This window comes from Pogona vitticeps, chromosome 1 (genome assembly GCF_051106095.1).
Source record: "Pogona vitticeps strain Pit_001003342236 chromosome 1, PviZW2.1, whole genome shotgun sequence".
In the NCBI taxonomy this organism is placed as follows: domain Eukaryota; kingdom Metazoa; phylum Chordata; class Lepidosauria; order Squamata; family Agamidae; genus Pogona; species Pogona vitticeps.
In genome coordinates this window covers 149700031-149715871 of record NC_135783.1, presented here as the reverse complement: position 1 = coordinate 149715871, position 15841 = coordinate 149700031, and positions in this window count along the sequence as shown.

Genomic DNA, 15841 nt, shown 5'->3' with positions numbered 1-15841 from the left:
CTAGGCCAGTCTTCTGTCTTTGGCAATGATCAGCCAAATGTCTTTGGTAAGCCAACAAGTGGGACTGGGGGCAACAGCCTTCTCCTGTGATATACCGTATTTTTTGCACCATAAGATGCACTTTTTCCCCACAAAACGGGGGGTGGAAAGTCTGTGCGTCTTATGGAGCGAAGAAAACAGATTATATTTTCCTGTTTTCTTCTCCTAAAAAATTGGTGCGTCTTATGGAGCAAAAAATATGGTATTTCCCAGGAACTTGTAGCCTATCTTATCTTAGAATTGTAGGGGAAGACTTGTCCCAGAAGACTTGGCTACAAGGATGGGAATTCCTCATTCAAAGCAGCAATAAGCAACATGTCTGATAGCTGTATTAGTATTTCCCACTTTTGTAGAAGTCATAGAAAATGAATTGCCAGTATTTGGTAACCTTCTATATATTGAGTTAGGTTAAAAGTAAATCAAAGACAATTCTATGGTCAGATGATTCTGAAATGGCAGAAATCTGACTATTGGTGACACTGAAGAGGATCTGTAGGCAACAGAAAGAGGATTTTGGGCTGTATAGTTTTATTTCTGCTATTTTGGGCTGCATAGGTTTATTTCCATGCAAATAGGAAGGCAACTAATTATAAAATTAGAGGACAGAGATAGATGTACAAGAGTCTGTAACAAATCCCCCTTTCCTGCTACTTGCTAATTTTAAATACTCCTAACAAGTGCTGTGCATATGCGTTTGCCTAGCTTTTTTGTTTGTTTGTTTCCTAAATGGAAGAACAGTTTTTGTTACTTAATTTAAGAATTTTTGGCAAAACAAATAGAACAGAAGTCCACCACCACAACAGGGACACACATATTTGTATTCGTGAAGGCTTTCACAGCCAGGATCTAATGATTGTTGTTGGTTTTTCAGGCTCTTTGGCCGTGTTCTGAAGGTTGTTCTTCCTAACGTTTCGCTAGTCTCTGACACACATATTGTATGCCAAGATGAAAAAACAACACATTTTTGCCTTCTTATCCTTGTTCTCTTTGCCCTCTCTCTACTAAAGGTGGCTTTAAAAATAGCCTAGGATTTATGAGTGCCTCAGACCAAACCTGAAACTTACATGCTCAACACCTTATTTGTGTTGGCTTCACGAGTGCCAGATTTATTGGCAATTTCTTCAATATGCTGGTCACTTCACTCCCCCCCCCCCCCGAATGTCACCCACCTATTTGATGACAGGCTTGTGCAAAACCATCTGTACAAACAGAAGCTTGGAGAAAAAGTAGCAAAAGCTTAGCCAACAGCTGTAGGTCTGCTACAGTAAAGATGCATGACAAAAGATTTCCACCGCTAGCTGTAAAACCACCACATTCTAATTTGTCATACAAGTTAAGTCTGTTATTATTATTATGTTTTCTACTGCAGCAGGTCTCCTTGAAACTAGCCAGGCAGTGATTATGTGAAAGAACTGACCTACACAACCTTTGACCTTTGCCCCTTGGTGGCTTTGGCTGTACATTGCAAGCTCCAAGACTTGAGTATACAGTATACATGTTTTTGTATGTAACATATTCTAGCACATCAGGAACATTCAGAGTTCAGCTTCTGAAGAGCACGACAGTTTTGAATGCTTGTATGGATCATGGCCTGTATATCCTCCACCTTCATGCCACATATTGATAAGAACTGCTCTTGGTGTGATTTATGCTTCCAGTGTATGTCTATCCTGTCCTGTTTTAAAAGCAAAGACTCTTTTTAGGTGTGTGTGTGTGTTTCCCATACAACAAAGGGGAAATGGAACAAAAGGAGTACTGTGGCTTTGCCTCCTCAAGAATAACTGTCTGAAGTGGTGGCCTCAGACCAATTGCAGAAGTAATGAAAATTAGAATTTCTCTCCCCCCCTCCCCGTGTTTTGGCTCATGTGTAGAACTCCCACAGTTCAATAAAGTTAACTTTGTTGCAAAGTTTGGAATTTCTGCTAAAATTCCTTTAATACCACAGCAAAAGTACAGAGACTAGAGATGTAAAATTTCTTTTAAAAATTCCAGTTTTCCAGGGAAAACACACACATATGCATAAAGGTGTTTTCTTTTTTTAAAAAAAACCACACACACACTTAGAAGTGCTATATTTTCTTATTATAAGAAACTCTGGTGTTCTTAATTTAGAGATCTAAAATTTCCAAAAAATTCCATTATTTCTGGAAAAGTGTTGTTCCCTGTTTTTATTTCAGGAAAAAAATGAAAGTTTCAGAAATTTTAGATCTCTCACAGAAGAGAATAGCTTTAAGTTCCCCAACCAGTCTACCCTTTCTCATTAACTGGTGCTTACAGCCTCAGTCACTCATTCTGTAGAAGAAAGAATAAGCATGTTTCATTACTTAAGTTGTGAACAGATCAACTGCAAACTAACAGCCAACTGACTTCAACAGACTAAAGTAGGGGAACACTCAGCCGAGGGGTAGAGCTCTCTTTGAATTCAGTGACAGGAAGGAATGATTGGTTAGTGCTGAATAGATTGATAGTCACCCCAGCCTAGAAAAAGTCCCTCCCAGTCAAACTACAGGAAGCATGTGAGGCTGTAAAGCTCCAACAAACTTATTTTTATACGAGGAAATTGATAACAGAGGAGATGATTGCCTCAATAACCACTGTAGGCAAGAATAATTCAATTTAACATCGCTTTGCTTGCCAGCTCTCAGTAGAAATTAATCATTCTGTGGGCATCAGCAAATCAGTGAAGCTATGAGTTCATCTCCAATGCCTGAGTTAAAATGTCTTTGAGCTGCACCTTTCTAACATTTTTCTGGATGGATAAAACTTCATAAGGAACTACTTGTAGACCCCTGGCTGGTTTGTAGTTGATTGGCAAGAGGCTTTCTGGCTCCTAACCTCAGCAACAAAATGACTTTCCCATGTAAATCAGGCTGCTGAAATGAAGGGATCTTCACGGGGGTTACCAGGAATACAGACTTGTGTATGAAGGGGCTATGAGCTCAGTATAGTTTTCTGGAAATGGAAATATATATATAAATATATATCTGTGAGCCCAGAGGCACCCTGTTCTCCTTAATTAGTGGTGCTTGTCGGGTCTTGGAGGTTCTCGTTAAAATGAACCCAACAAGCTTGAACAGCTCTTCCCATGACTGTCTCTGATGCCGCTGCCTCCCGCCATGAACCCATCTGTGCTGAGAGAAGTATGGCAAAGCTGAGAAGCATCTGGTCCACACTGTAGCCCCAGTGATGTCATGGGATCATGCTGAGGCGTAGTCACCTCACTCATTTGCTACTGATCTTTTAATGTCGGGCTTTCAGGGGGCCCCCTCATGATCATTCTTTGATGGACAAATTAACTGGACTCCAGACACTCCATCCATCACTGCTCTTGCCTCATTTTCCCAACACTTCTTTGCTACACTCATTTAATGCCAGTATTTTGAGCCGGTGCCATACCTTTTTCCCATGTTTCTCAGAAATCTACTGTACTAAAATGCTTCCTTAACAGCCCCAACTAGTTTTTAGATAACCTGCAGGTATTTGGGCAAAATAATTAGTTGTCAATTTTTTCACAGCAGTTTGTGGAACGAAGGATTCATTTTTCAGCTGACATTAGGTTAGATTTGAGAATTAAAGATGTCTGTGGCTGTGGAAAAGCTGGACAAGTTTGGGTGACCTTTCTGTGCTTGACAACTGATAATTCATTACCCAAGCTGTTCTAGTCGAGAGTTGGTGTGAACTTTCTTGGAGGATGTGGTGACTTTGGTTATTCCTATTCCTGTTTGATTTACAGCCACATGATTTCATTAAATGAAAATGTAATAAGGAGAGCTCCTGCCAGCCTCCTTTGCCTGAAAACACGTCTCCCAAAATGGCAGTGGGGAGGAGAGGAATTTAGTTCTGTCTTTCTTTGCAAATGTCCCCTTTGCTCATGGATTTTTTTTAAAAAGAAACAGCTTATTAAAAAGTGTTTACGTTCCTCTATTAGATCACAACCTTTCAGTTTTCCATTCCGTGTTCGTTAAAAGATAACCTCATTTCACAAAAAGCAATTTGAGAGCAGAATACATTTCTTAACTGCTTAATGATATTAGAATGAGTTTCCATTCAAATACATCACAGCTACAGTACTTTGAGGAGACTGCCCTTGCTTCCTGGATACACACCTGGACCTCTGATTTGCTCACTGACGCTTGGAGGTGAATACAGTACAAACGTGTGTTGTAAGGGATTCCACCTTGTAAAAGGTGACTAGGACTTGGTACTGTCTCTGTATGTGGAAGTGCTAAGTATGAAAGAAAACTACAGCCAGATGCCCCCTGCCCTGAATTCTGATAGACAACCAAAAAATCCCAGAGAGATTTCTGAATTTCATGGAACTCTGATGAATTAAACCAGCTCTGGGTATGGCCGGCAATAATTCTAAAACTAGACAAACTTAATTATGTTCACTTTGCTTATCAAGACTTTGTACAGACTGCCTTTCATCATAAGAGGGAACAAGATAGTTTACAAAACAGCAGTAAAACAACCAAGATCTGGTAAAGCTGACACTTTAATCGTGAGCGCCTCCATGAAGCGGATGTTTTCCCTAATCACCCTAAATCAACCTGTTGAGGGTGGGAGACATGAATCTTGCATCCTCTCACTCTTGGACAGAAAAACGATGCCAACAATACTTTTGTTCTCCTACAGAAATATATCTTTTTCTGAGATTCCAGCCTCACCCTGAGAACTCTTATTGGAAATCATGTGGGATTTCTCCATTACATTTGATTTCTATGCTTATTTTGTTTTTCTGAATGAAATGGCAAGCTGCATAGGAGTTTTACAGTTCTTGTGCAGAATGACATCTTTCCTGCGTGGGAGTTATCTGGAAAGGACATAAGAAAATCCAAGCTGCACAGGATTGTTGGAGTTCCTGTGTAGAATGGTCTCTGCAGAGCAGTTTTAGAAGAAGTAGCTATTTCTGTCTGTACTATCATATCAGGAAAAGAAAAAGAAAAAAAGATAAGAGGACAAAGGTGTGGCAAAGGTGTTGTGCTATATTTTAGTATGAGCTTTAATAGGCAAATCGATTTCTTCAGATATAAGTAGGAGTACATGGCAAATATGTATACGTGGGACCATTACCAGAAGAGAATGCATTTTTAAGAAAGAGACTTTTTCATGGTACACGTTGTTGATAGTGTGGCATTTCACATCTGGCAATGACCTTTGAGACCCCTGTTAATATTCAGTTCTCCTCCAAGGAAGATCTGTTCTGTAAACAATGACAATGATGATGGCTAAATTAATCCCAAGCTACAGATAACAAGCAGGAACAACATGGTAATGAGCATTTCTAATCACCAGTAGTGGTGCTGGTAAACAGTAAGGAAATATAACTGGGAAATTCAGCAGATACAACACAATATTTTACATTTGTTAAAGGCCTAAGAAACCTCAGCTCATATTGAATCCATTGAGATGGGTCTTAAACATATGTATATATTTTATTTTAGATGTCTCTCTTTGGTTTCTTAACCTGTCTTTTTCTTCTCCAGAATTGCAGCTTTCAAATCTTGTGCAAAGTGTCTAGGTAAATTAAAATGATTTGAAATAGGTTTCTATGTGTTGCCGCTCTTGATGTCCAATTTGTGTCCATTCATTCTTTTACACAGAGACTGTCCTGTGTGCCCTATGTACTGTAGAATGCACAGGGCCATTGTTGTCAAAAGATGACATAGATAATATTGGCAGAGAAACAGGTAAAAGTACCCTTGATGCTATGTGTGATATTATTGGGTCCTGTAATTATGTGCCAAAATAACCGTGGGAGCAGATCTGGCATCTGGGTTTGTAGCAGTGTTTACACCCCGTCTCTGTGTCATTATTGCATCATACAGGTAAAGGGTAGTCCAATAGGTAAATACTGGCAGAGTTTCCAAATGATGAGGCCATAGGACATCTGTTTCATCAGGAAAACAAAACCAGTCCACATTTGCTCAACACTTGATGCTTTCCCATGAAAGTGTAGTTTTATCAGAGATTGGAAAGTTTAATGTTTTGGACTACAGCTCCCAGAATTCTCCAGCCATCATCGTCAGTTGGTGTTCTGGGAATTATAGTCCAAAAGAAAATATATAAATAGGTTAATGGGCACTTACCATATCAAAGTTGCCTAACTGCCTCAAAGGCAAAGCTGAAAAGATGAATGAATAGCGAGGATAGTAACACTTACCATGTAACCCTAGGATTAACTTTTGTGCAGTTTCTAGAAAGGTGGTCAGCTGCTTGCAGCAAAAGCCTTGTGGCACCTGAAAAGTTCACGTGTTTTACCTAAGCTTTGCAAACTGCAGCTCAGTTCCTTTTGTGCTACAGATTGTGGGCTCACAGAGTGACATTTTGCAGGGCAGCAACCGTTGAGGTTGGTTGTTGTGGGTTTTTCGGGCTCTTTGGCCGTGTTCTGAAGGTTGTTCTTCCTAACGTTTCGCCAGTCTCTGTGGCCGGCATCTTCAGAGGACAGCACTCTGTGCTCTGGTGTAGTTGGCTTGGGAGTGCTTGAGGTTGTTGAATTGTCTGTGTTGGAGGGCATCAGGTCACAGCTGGACTGATGTCAGAGATAAGGTAGATGGCCTACTAAGTTGGTGCAGCATTCCATTTCTGTGAAAAGGTTATGGAAAGAACTGTACAAACGATCTAGACTCAACCAGAGGACATACTTGCCTGTGATGTCCTTTGGTTAGTATTTTTAGACCTTCAGGCAGGATGTTGGCAAATCTTTGGGTCCAAGTCCCAAGTCCGAGTCTAAGTCTTTCGTATCAAGTTCTGAGTTCAAGTCTTTGGTATCAAGTTCTCAGTTCAGGTCTTTGGTCCCAAGTCCATGTCTGAGTCTTTGGTACCAAGTCTCAAGTCTGAATCTGTCTTTAGTACCAAGTCCGGGACCTGGCTCTTTGGTCCCAAGTTCTGACTCCCAAGCGCCATGTCTGACTCCCTATTAAAAACATGCTTTTTCCTCTGGAAAAAAAAGGGAGGGAGGGATGGGTTCCAAGTAGCAAGTCGAGTCTGAGTCATTGAAAAAAAAAATCGAAGTCAAGTCACCAGCCTGATTTAAGTCCGACTCGCACAAGTCGAGTCACCATCCCTGCTCTTAAGCAGGTCTACAACAGAGCTGAGCTTCTGTGTTACTGCTTTTAGAAAGAGAACAAGAGAGAGGGCTTGCTGGCTGGGATGTTGCCATTTGTTGAAACTGGAAGCACCCTTTCTGTTCTGTGCCAATCTCTGGTCAGAAGGCCTTTTGGCTTGACTCGGAGCTGACTGGAAGAAACACCTGCTTGCTTTTAACCAAAGTCCATTTTTCTTTTTCTTTCTTTTATGGGACTGTCAGGAATTGGCTTCAGTTCTGTAAAAGGGAGCTGTCAACTTGATCCCTTCCACCCTAAGCCAAACTACAGCAACATGTCTTAAGTGTTCTGGTCATTGCCCTGGTAATTGTGTTTACATCATCCGAGAGAGATACCAGTAAAGAGACAAAATAGCCAAAACAGTTTAATGATTTTGGCTTGTTGTTTGAATACTTAAAGACATCTGCATCTGGAAAGAATTCTACTAATTTGTGACTAGCGCCAATATATCAATTCCATGAGTTCCCAAGTAAGTAAACAGATGTCACTGTAGCTGCCATGGGCTGGGGGGCTGGGGGGGGGAGTTAGTGAGGCCAAGCAAAGAATGGGGTGCTGCAAATTAATTCAAGAAGGGAACATCGGCCACGATGAGTAGAGGTCGATGGACAAATTGTTGTTAAGAAAGACCTCTTCAGTTTGGGGCCATCATAAATTTAGCCACAAGTGGACCATGAATGGTGATACTAACATACTACATTCAGTTTACAGACTATAATATGGGCAGATGAAGGAAAATAGGCTACAAACCAGTCCTGGAAAAATGTGTTAAAATAAGCTAGGCTGCTAGTATTAAAATGAGCCTTTCCAGCACAATCAGGTGTGTCTCTCTGCCATTGTCTGATCACTGGAACTCTAATCCTATTTACCTGGAAGGAAGACACATTCAGTAATGTCTAACCTCTAGTTAGATATATGTGGGCTTTCAGTTGCATATTGAGAGCAGACACCACTGTTGCCCTTTGGATGTCATAGGAAGTGAAAGATCTGTTCTGCCATCACCAAGTATACAAGGTTCTTTCATTAAACTAACTATATTATATTAATTGTTTTTGTTTCTTTACTTTAAGCATCATTACTCTTACTCTTTAGCCAAAAAGGACAGTCTTCAAAAATCAGTAATAGGATTATACAAGTATCACCTACTATATTATTAGATTTTATATGTACAAACCAATCCAGTAATCATAGGAAGTCATTTTGCTTTTGATTTAGTGGCTTACAAGACTTCTTCAGTGGGTATAGTAGATTAAGTTAGCCTTTAAGTGTTCATCAAATTACGTTAACTTTTATTACTTTAAGCAGTCAAGAAAAATAAGTGCATACACTTACTTGTGGGACTGAGCATGTGTAGTAGGGGTAGGGTTGCCACGTTACCAGCATTCCATTCCCTGAGTTTTCAAGGCCCAAATCAGAAAACAGGAGGTGAGTCTGTCTGCTGTCACAGAGGTAGCTCCTTGTAATGTCACAGAGGAACATTATGTCGCAGACAAGTGGGGAGATGGGGAGAGAATTGCTTCTGGGCTGGCCAGTTATGAAAATTGGTAAGAAGGGAACACAGGTAAATTGGCCTGAATAAAAAGCTAGAATGGAAAACTAGATGCACTGAATGAATGGACCTTGTTAAATTAACACATACATACCATGTTTACAATGGGTCAATGCGAACAGTTGAATTTAGCTCATAGTTAAAAGATTGATTCAGGTATTCTGGAACACACTTAAAGGGGAACACACCTAGACCTGCCCCTTACATAATTCTTTTCTTCATATGATGACAGAGGAGTCTTGATAAGGAGAGGTTCCTGCTTGTTTGTGGGCTCTGCATGAAAGCAAGAATACCAGCCTGGGGTGTCTGTGTTTGGAATTTTAGTGGTTGTCTGTTGGCTAGGGGAGCTTTCTACTCCATTGCCCTGTTCTTCAGGTAGGCTACTGACCTGTTAATACTGGGGAGGAAGGCATTTTACTGCCAAGTATGTTGATTGCACGTATAGGAAAGGACTGATTGGTCAATCCCTCTTCTATGTCATTCAAATCTGTATTCCAGCCCATTCCTACGTGGTTTTTATGTGCCAACAAGTTGCATCCAATTTATGGTGACCATAGTGGGGATTTAAAGTTATCTGAGGCACTTTGTGTGGTTACAATATGTGGTTTTATCTGTGCTACTCACCGCCCCCACTTGGTGAGTTCCATGGCCATGCAGGGATCTGAACCCAGGTCTCTAGAATCCTAATCTGTCACCTAATCCCTTTTACTGCATGATTGATTCTATCAAATGTTTTGTGTCAAACAACCCAAAGAGTCTCCATCAAAGAGGGCAGAGGCTGTCTTACTGCTACATATTGGTAAACTTCTTTGGGAGCTCCCCCTTTTGCTAAAGATTAGAATAGAAATCCAAGAAATAACTTTTTAGGCTGTTCAATTTTGCACTGAATTTGAACCTCTGAATGGCTTAGATTACCTTATTACTGTTCCTCTGGTTCAACAAGCTGATCACGGTGCTCTGTGATTTTATTATAGTTGTAGTATGTATCCAACCCTTGTGTTTAGTGTCAGCCTCGTGGTAAGCCATACTTTGATTTCCCCACGTAGTCTTATGCGTTCCTTAACCTCACACACATGCTGGCATATATAAAATTATGTGTTCGCTCTTTTTAAAATTAAAACTGAAAGTCCACAAGGGAAATTATGCAATGGGAAATAGCTGCTCCAATAAATCTGAGTCACACATTTTACTGATTATGGTAAATTTAATTATTCCATTTAAACTTCTTTCAAACAACAACAAAAAAGTATCAGTTTCTTAGTGCACATTTTTCCTGTTTGTATTCCTCTTTCCTGGATGAAAAAGTACAATTTTGAATTCTATTTTAAAGGAGGATATTTTAAGTTTGGATTGTTTTTCATCCTTTAATATGACATTAAATATCACCCCCCATGATATTGTACACACAATGTTAAACATGTTTATCCAAAATATCATGGTACTGTTTTCTTTCAGAGAATATCTCCTATTCAAGCAAGCCATATATATATATATATTTAAAAATATAAGTTTTAATTTGTTTTTGCAACAAAAAGCATGTCCCTTTGACCTTACCTCACTCATTCGTGTCCAGTATTTCCTTCCCCCACCCTACTGGTAATCCCGTACATATTTGTACAGTTGTGACTGAGACTGTACCATACAGGCCATTCATGCTTACAGCTATACAAAGACAACTCAAAATAGATAAGAACAGGACATTCAGATATGCTTATATCCTAATTCTCGCTGTGATTGTTGTCAATACGTGTTTTACATGGGGCACTTCAGTTTGCAGATGGTTGCTCACCTAATGAAACCATAGAATCAGTCGTAAGATCAAATCCATGCGATGGAGTGAGCTCCTGTCGCTTGTCCCAGCTCCTCGCCAACCTAGCAGTTCGAAAGCATGTAAATGCGAGTAAATAAATAGGTACCACCTCGGTGGGAAGGTAAACAGTGTTCCGTGTATAGCCACGCTGGCCACGTGACCACGGAAACTGTCTTCGGACAAATGCTGGCTCTATGGCTTGGAAACGGGGATGAGCACCACCCCCTAGAGTCGGATACGACTGGACAAAAATGTCAAGGGGAACCTTTGCCTTTTTATAAGGCCATCAAGTCCAGCCCTGTGATCAATGAAAGAGAAATGCACCTCCATGAAGAAAAAAGTGAGTGTGTCAGGCAGAAGGGTTAACCTAGGATCCAGAGCCACCTAGATTCTGTCTGCGGGACATCTGTGTTTTGTAGTGAAGCATTTGCTCATGTATAACCCTGGCTGCAAGTTGAAGACAGTTCTGACAGACAGGGACTCCCACAGTAACCATGAGACTTACATTATGGAGGACAGTTGTCTATTTGAAAAAATGGTGAGGACAGTCCTCTGTTTGATCATGCTCTGTTACAAGGGTCATCCTGTCCAAGATAAAACATCATAAAGATGGGAGCCCAGTCATTCGAGTTGTTGATCAGCATTTATCATCCGGACACCAGAAAAAGCAGGCACACAAGTCAAAAGTCACTTGGTTACAAGGTCTCCTGCAGTTATAAGACAGATCACAAAGTATGATCATGATTTCAAAGTGTGAATGAACAGAAGCAAATGTTATGCAAATAGGTGGCTATCCTACTGTCCTGTGGACTTCATATTTCAGGTCTAAAAACATGGGATAGTGACTTGCTGTCAAGCTGGATTTATGTTGCACATGTTGACTTGGACTGAACATGCGTTTTTTTTTCTTTCCATGACTTGGGCTCAACTTGTGACTTAGAACCCAGCCACCCCTCCCTTTTTTCTGGGGGGAAAAAAAGCTTATTTTTTGCAGGGACTCAGACTTGGGGCTTATGACTTGTGGTACCAAAGACTTGTACTCAGACTTGAGACTTGGACTCAAAGACTTGCCAACATTCCTGCTAATAACAGACACAAAGTCCTTGACTTCTCAGTTGGTTTTCCCAACATTTAAGAAATACTCTTTGAAGCAGTGACGGGCGTTGTGGATCTAGTCAGACACAGACCTGGTTGGCATAGAGAAAATTCACTATGGCACCAGAAGTATAGCAGTAGAGGTTTTCTTTGAATTTCGAACCACGTTGCTTATTTCTATTCTCTCTTGGTGGATGAGTCAGTCAGTCAGTGAGCAGTTGCAAAGGGAAGAGCAAGGCATGCATACAGCACAGATTTTTACCAGGCAGGGCCTCACTGTGTATACCACTGGAGTTCAGGAGCCCTTGTAGACTCTGGGGTGGGTCGAGAGGAAGAGTTGGGTGACTGAACCAGAAAAGCCGGAATTAGAATATGGCCTTTTGGGATGTTTAGGAATTATGTCCATGCCCACACAAACAGAACGGCTGCCTTGTAGAAAGATATTTACATGAAGCTGCACAACAAATTAGCAGCTGAGCATGTACTGGCCTCCCCCCCCCAAAAAAAAAAAATACCAACAACGTTTGTGAGGCCACTAGCTGAGAGCAAACTCCTGAAATACAGCTGAGTATAATTTCCTGTAGCCTTAAGTGGGGATTTAAGTCATGCTTTCCCTCTGAAGTGGGGAAATAACCACTTTCCTATTGTTACTTGTTTGCTGTACTTTTTTTTTTCATGAGGAGGCCTTCTCTGTGATGGTAGTAATAATAACAAATCTTAATGAAGCCTGGAAAAGAGAATCTGTGGTTTTGGAACAATATAAAACTCATGCCCTTTCTTGGGAATGGATATTTATTTTCTGGAGACCCTGGGTGGAAAAACTGGTTAGGATTTAGAGAAGAACATTCTAAGAAATGTTTTTGTTTACGCTGAGGCAGGATACCTTGTATTAAAATAGATGTACCTCTCAGTTCGCCAGCCGTTCTGTGGTGTGTAGCAGTGTGTTTACAAAGAGGCTTTCCTTTGTGCCTCTTGGGACCTGTAGCATACCAAAAGACTGTTATCTAGGAGCATCCAAATAAGAGAGAAGACAAAGTGATATACGGGAAACCTATTCAAGTACAATCCATAAGCTATGAATGACAGAAATGGTTGTATAGAATTTCAGGGGACACTTTGGCTGAGAATAAGTGCATATTCAGCGAATATGCAGGCAAAAATAAAAAGTGAAGAAAAAGGGAAAAAAGTCAAAATATTACGGTACTTTAAAGACTAACTGCTTTATTTCGGTGTGATCTTTCATAGGTCAAAATTCAGTTCTTCAGACATAAGGGGTGTAAATACATGTTCCCTGTATTTACCCCCACCGTGGTAAAGAATCCTGCCTAGGTAAGGAGACGTGTAATAGACAAAGCGACAATGGATTGTTAACTCAAGAATGGGATTATCAAGTTGTTAATTAGAACATCCTAGCAAGTGTGATAAACTAGGTAGATTTGGCTATCATAAAAATACTAAGAGTTGTTTGTACAACAGAAATCAGAGTCAGGGATTCTTTTACTATTTTATATACCTTAAAATGTTCCAATAAAACTGAGTAATGAATATGTGCAGGTGCTATAAACCCTTGAACTATAGTTAGATTTATAGTTCTAGAGATGCACTGGAATCTGTTCCAGTAGTCAGTTTCTGCTGTCTCCCTTGAGTTTCAGTCTATAATTCCTTTTTTCTACAGTAGCCACCTTGAAATCTGTACTGGGGGGGGGGGGGGCATTGTTCTTTCCCGCCTTCATTTTTGGCAATATGCTGGGACAATAACATAGCTGTTTCTTTGGAGATCAAATTTTAAAAAATGATTTTTTTTTTCAGAGAACAGGCCTAAATCTAATTGTTGCTCCCAACTAGAATAGACCCACTGAATCAATGGGATTTACATAAGTGTTGATTTAATATTCAGCACTGAATATTCATCTTGCTGAAATCATCACAGGGATTTAGGCTTTAAGGGACAATCCAGTGAAAGTTTTGGAGAGTGTTTGAAAATAAGTTTGCAAATAGGCAAATGCACAGTTTGCTACAGTTTTCAGTTTGTGTTAGTGCCTGATTTCCATGGGCCTTCTGTTTGGTCAACTCAGGGAACAAGCTGATTTGCTTCTTTTGCTGGTAATTGGATGATGAAAATGCTAGTGTGAACCAACCCCAGAGGATTCCTACTTGCACTTTTCTGGCCCGCTGTTTCTGTGTTATAGGTGCAGGTAGGATCGCTCCAATTTGGTTTGATTCCAGCATGTATGGAATCATAGGAATTGAACCAAAGCCACTGCTTGGCTGGCTGTGCCTTTGGAGACAGCTTAATTGGAAACTTCTGCCTGGCTTTCCTTTGCAGGGCAGGCTAGGGGAGAAGTTTTGTATTTCTTTTTAATTGATGCTAATGTATCAGTGATGTTTTGAAAAGGTTCTTATTTTAAAGGACTGTCAAAGTGTTGTTGATTCACTATAAGAAATCATTAAAAGAAATGCAAGGCTTCCCTCTCTTCCCCTCCAAGAGAGGGGCAAGGAAGAGTTAAAGGAAAAGCTTCCAATTTCTCAAGAGCATAATGAAAATAATGTTTCCTAATGTACATGTTAATCAATTGTGCTCGGAAATTAGCCATGACACTGATTATACAGGTATTAGTTGTCATTATTACAAGGCAGTCTGTATTATATGGCACATTGGGCTAATATGGAATTAATATAGATGTGAAGGCTGTTGCTATAATGAAGTAGCAGCCTACTTCCCAAGAGCTGAATGGGATGCACACTCGAGCAATTTCACTTTACATTTCTCCCAGCCTTTAGCTTGACAATAGAGCTGATTTTACCCCCAAAACTCCAATTACTCTATACAGCAATGAAGAAAAGTGGAACTCTGAGCTTGAGAAACACCTTAGTTTAGTTGCAAAAGCGTAAAATGGGGATTCAGAAAAATAATCATTCTCATGAGAAATTGTGTAATCAAATATCAGTGTTAGCAAGTTTCAGCTAATTGAGTAATTATGATGGAAAGACAGGGATCCTGCCCTGTATTTCCCAGCAGGGTGAATGTTGGTGTACTGGGCACTTTCAGGGCAGACTTGGAGGTCAGAAGGAGATGCTTAACCTTTTTCCCCTTCTGCCCACTCCAGAGTGCTCAAGTGGAACTTTAGTGGGAAAGATGACCTGATATTCCATTCATGCAAGAGAACAGCTCTGTGCTATATTGTCCATCTGCCATGGTGGTATTAATTAAGGGTGTGGACTTGGGTGTTCTTAGCTGAAGTCCCCATCTTACCAGTTCGTTACATACCCTGCTAGTAGTAGTAGTAGCAGCAGCAGCAGTAAACAGGAGTAATAGTAATAGTACTAACAGTACAGGCAGCAGTAGTTAACTTTATGCTCTCCCACCCCCAGGATAGATTCTAAAACAGACATCAGCCCGTCCTGGGGTAAACTGTCTCAGATTGGGTGGCTTTGCTTTCGGATGGGTGCAAAACGGCAAATCCTCCTTTTCCTTATGCTTCCCTTGAGCATACTGGTTGCCTCTGTGTATTTGCCAATGTAAAATCTAGTTTAGCCTTAAGTTTATGAAATAGCTACAGTTTTTAGCCTCTTCAGCTCTGATCTTAGCTTACAAGGCAATGTATTAGTTTGTGCTGCTTTCCCTGATGAAGCAAGGGTTTTTCCAGATGTGACATCCTGAGCACTAAAACGGAGGAAAATAACTGCAGAGAGCTAGTAGTGTGTGTGTGTGTGTGGGGGGGAGACTTGAATTCTTCTACATCATGTTGGCCAGGACACTTTCCACAACCGTTCTGGTGGGATGCCCAGAAGCAACTGGCCTCTGCTTTGTTTCTCAACATTGGGGAGGAGTGAACATTGTTCAGAGAGCTGTATGATGGATTTTTATGGGCATGATCTTGTGTCCTTTTTACTCTTCCGTATTCCTTCACAGGAGAACAAATATATTTCAGTAGCCTTTCCCATAACTAGGCAGAAAGGAAATTGTTATAGCAGATGAACAGCCATCACTGTGACACGCAGGCAGAAAAACGGAAAAGTACTCACTGCTTGAAACTGGCTCTTTACTACAGTAGTGATATTATTATGTTTTTTGAGAATAACAGTGAATGGCACAAATGGAAAGGCAGCAACAGGCTACTCTGAGCTTATCGTGCTGCCATATTGACTGTGTTCACACAGAACAACAAGCCAGAGATCAGTGGTATTCTGCCTTGATGGACCAAGGAGTATCCTGATTTACATTGCCTAATTGTTCCTGGTGCG